Raw genomic sequence first — 4,584 nt, 5'->3', positions numbered from 1 at the left:
TGGAAGTCCTGAGAATAAAAAGGAAAGGAAAGGTGCAGAGAGATTATTTGCAGAAATAATTGGCCAAAAATTTTTTTAAAATCTTAGTAAAAGACATACAAATCCAAGTTGCTTCAAAAACTCCACATAAGAAGCACCCAAAGAGACCCACAACCAGACACATTATTATCAAACTGTCAAACTCTAACACCAGACAGAATCCTGAAAATAGCAAGAGACTTATCATGTACACGGGATCTCTAGTAAGATTATTAAAGTATTCTTCAGCAGAAACCTTGTAAGCCAGAAGCATTGGGATCATATATTAAAATGCTGAAAGAAAAAATGAAAACTGTCATCAAAAATTCTATATCTGGCAAAAATATACTTCAAAAATGAGGGAGAAATTAAATCATTCTCAGAAAAACACAAGCTGAGGGTGTACATTACCACTAGACTTATTCTACTAGAAATGTTAATCAGAATAGTTCAAGCTGAAATGAAAGGACACAAGACAGTAACTCATAGCCATTGAAAATATAAATATCCCCAGTAAAGGTAAATGTATAGACAAGTATGTAAAGCATGATTATTGGTTAGCCAACTACATTTTTAAAATTTCCTACAGGATTTAAAAGACATGTACAGAGAAATAATTATAAATCTAGCTACTGTGTACAAAATACATAAATATGTAATAAAGTGGGGGTGATGAGCAATAAAGGAGTAGAACTTTGTATGCTATTGAATTTAAGTTGGTATCAATTTAAAACAGATTATTATAATTTTAGGATATTATATGAAATTAACATGGTAATCACAAAAAGAATATCTATAGAGTATACTCAAAAGGAAATGAGAAGGGAATTAAAAGGTGTCACTACAAAAAATGGCTGAAAAATTAAGAAGGCAGTGATGGAGTAAATGAGGGGGAAATGCTGTAAGAGCTACAGAAAATAACAAAATGGCAAAAGTAAGTCCTTCCCTTTCAGTACTTATTTTAAATGTAAATGGATTAAATTCCCATATCAAAATGTAAAAATAAGTAGAATGGATATAAAACAGGATCCACTATGGGCTACCAGAACCCAATTTAGATCTAAGAACACATATAGGTTGAAAGTGAAAGTATGGAAAAATGAGATTCCATGCAAATATTAACCAAAAGAGAGCTGGAGTGATTATACTAATATCAAACAAATTGTACTTTGTCAAAAATTGATACAAGGGGCAAAGAAGAACTTTATATATTGATACAAGAGTCAACTCTCCAACAATATATAGCAATTATAAACATAAAGTCAGCCCTTCGTATCTGCAGGTTTTGCATCTGTGGATTCAAATAACCATATACAGAAAATATTTTAAAAATTAAAATTTCAGAAAGTTGTAAAAAATTAAACTTGAATTGGCAGCATGCCAGACTATTTACATAGCATTTACATTTTATTAGATATTATAAGTAATCTAGAGATGATTTAAAATATATGGGAGAATGTGTGTAAGTTATGTGCAAATACTACACCATTTTGTATGAGAGACTTGAGCATCCACAGATTTTGGTATCCATAGGGTATCCTGGAACCAATCCCACATGGATAGGAGGGATGACTGTATATACATGAAAGATCAGAGCTCCAGCAAAAAATAGTGCTAAGAGGAAATTTTATAGCTATAAATTTGAACTATTAAAAATAAGGAAGATATCAAATCAACACCCTAACTTTACATCTTAAGAACTCGGACAAAGGAGACCATCTTTTAAAGGATTCAGAGAGCCCTGGGAGACAGGCTTGCAGGAAATGCTTCATTACCTTTAGTGCACTGGCACTGACTAACAGGACTTGAACTGGCTGTCACTAGGAAGTATGGTCCAGTTGCCAACAGCTGACACAGTGAAAGGGTGACATATTTCACTATGAGTATCCTAAGGACACCTCTAAACTTCCTCCATGTCAGGCAGATGAAGTTACTACTTTATTTCACCACCTTGCAGGTAACTGAAATTGTATTATCCCTGCAGCTCACTCAGTTCTATCTCTCTGCATTTAGATAGCTCCAGTGGCTCTCAGAACTCCCCCATCTGTTCTCTTTGTTCTACTCTAGGGGTGAGCCTGCTAGAGCCAGCCGACTGCGTCTTCTTTCCATAATTCACTTAACTGAACAATTCAGCTCTATTTGAAGACCTTCCGCCTTGGTCTCTGGAGCCCCCATGCTTAGGCTTCTAATGAGGAACGGGCCTGAAGCAGTCCCATACCTTGGAGTTTATTTGAATATGGTTAACTCTCTCATTTTAGGGCTCTGTAAAAGATACATAGTGAAATTTCTCTTGAAATGAATTACTGTAGGAGAAGAATTGCATACATATATATTTTAAAATAAAATACCTCTATATAGGCCTACTTGAACAATTATGTAAATGAAATTTGTTTTTTTAAAGTAACAACAAACTGGGACTTTTTTCTAAAAAAGGCAAAACAACAACAAAAAGAGGCACAAGGTGGATCTGACACCCACCCTCCCAGACACGTGGCCCAGGAAGGAGTATATTGGTTCCTTCGGAGCCAAACAGCCTCTCACTACTTCTCCCCCAGACTCCTTGGTAGTCTGTCAGTGGGTGATCCTTGTTGCTGTCCCCTTGCATCATCCAGCCCTGCAGAGCCCTACAAATCCCAGTCATGTGTGAATCTATCTCCATCCAAGTTGGCTGGACTGGAGTCCAGTTTGGCAATGACTGCTGAGATCTCTACCTCCTGAAAAATAGTGTCCAACCCAATGACCAGATGCCACATGACAAGATCATTAGGGGTGGAGATGACTCTTTCAACACTCTCTTCATTGAGATGGATGCTGGCAAACATGGGCTCAGGGTAGTGTTTCTAGACCTGGAACTCATGGCCATTATGAAGTTCACACTGGCACCTACCACTAGCTCTTGCATCCCGAGCAGCTCATCATGGGCAAAGAAGATTCTAACAATAACTATGCCCATGGGTACTACACCATTGACAAAGAGATCACTGACCTTGTCTTGGACCAAATTTGAAAGTGGCTGACCAGTACATAAGTCTTCAGGGCTTCTTGGTTTTCCACAGCTTTGGTGGGATAACTGGTTTTTGGTTCACCTTCCTCCTGATGGAATGGTCTCTCTGTTGATGATGGCATGATGTCCAAGGTGGAGTTCTCCATTTATCCACTCCCTAGATTTCCACAGCTATAGTGGAACCCTACAATTCCATTCTCACTACCCTGGAACACTGTGATTGTGCCTTGATGATAGACAATGAGGTCATCTATGACACTCGTTGTAGGAATCTTGATATTGAGCACTCAACCTATACTAACCTTAACCATCCTATACGTGACCTTATTAGCCCAATTGTGTCTTCCATCACTGGTTCCCTTAGATTTGTGGAGCACTGAATGTTGATCTGACAGAATTCCAGACCATCCTGGTTCCCTATCTCCACATGTACTTAACTCTAACTACATTTGCCCCCATCATCTCTGCTGAGAAAGCCTACCAAAAACATCTTACTATAACATAGACCACCAATGCATGGCTTGAGCCAGACAACCAGATGGTGAAATGTAACCTTCACTGTGTCATATACGTGGCTTGCTGCCTGTTGTACTGTAGTGATGTGGTTTCCAAAGATGCCAATGCTTCCATTGCCACTATCAAGACCAAGTGCACCATCCAGTTTGTGGAATGGTGCCCCACTGGCTTCAGTGTTGACCCTAATTACCAGCATCCCATTGCAGTATCTAGTGGAAACCTCGCCAAAGTACCATGAGCTGTGAGCAACACAATAGCCATTACTGAGGCCTGGATTTGCCTAGACAACAAGTTTGACCTGATGTATGCCAAGTGTATCTTTGTTCACTGGTATATTGGTGAGGGTATGGAGGAAAGAGAGTTTTCTGAGGCCTAGGAGGACATGGTTGCACTTGAGAAGGATTATGAGAAGGTTGGAGTAGATAGTGCTGAGGGTGAAAAGTATTAACCTTCTGCTGCAAAATTACACTACATTTTCTTGAGACTGTCTTATTTCTTTGTTCTGTGAAGCTGTCTATTGTGGCCCTAACTTGTCAACAAAAGTGACGTTTCCATTAACAGAAGGAATAAGAACAAACTAAACCCAAGGCTTAAAGAAGGAAAGAAATAATAAAGGTTGGAGTGGATATAAATAAAGTAGCAAGTAGAAAAATAAGATAGAAAATCAATGAAACTGAGATTGGTTCTTCAAAATGATCAACAAAGTTTACACACCATTACTTAAATTGACTAAGAAAAAGAAGCCACAAATAGCCAAAAATCAGAAATGAAAGTGGAAATATGACTACTGATTTTGCAAAAATATATAGGATTATACAAGAGTGTTGTGAACAATTGTTAAGTCAACAAATTAAATAACTTGAATGGACAACTTCCTAGAAAAACATAAGATTGAATCATAAAGAGATAAAAAAATCTGCATATACTTATACTTAGTGAAAAAACTGAATTGTCAAAGAGAAAGATGGGCATTTGTTAAAGTTGGCAAGACACATTTTACTCAGGCTACTGTAGGATGGAAGAGAGATGTTAGTATTAACTGAATT

The 4,584-nt window shown here is 37.7% G+C and overlaps 1 pseudogene; it reads left to right on the top strand.

Annotated features, from left to right (window-relative positions):
* The first annotated feature begins 2,657 nt into the window (after window positions 1-2,657).
* Window positions 2,658-3,986, top strand: LOC102986650 (tubulin alpha-1C chain-like; annotated as a pseudogene).
* The last annotated feature ends 598 nt before the right edge of the window (window positions 3,987-4,584 follow it).

This window comes from Physeter macrocephalus, chromosome 21, assembly GCF_002837175.3.
Source record: "Physeter macrocephalus isolate SW-GA chromosome 21, ASM283717v5, whole genome shotgun sequence".
In the NCBI taxonomy this organism is placed as follows: domain Eukaryota; kingdom Metazoa; phylum Chordata; class Mammalia; order Artiodactyla; family Physeteridae; genus Physeter; species Physeter macrocephalus.
Note: the sequence above shows the minus strand (reverse complement) of the source record. Positions and strands in the feature narration are given on the sequence as shown.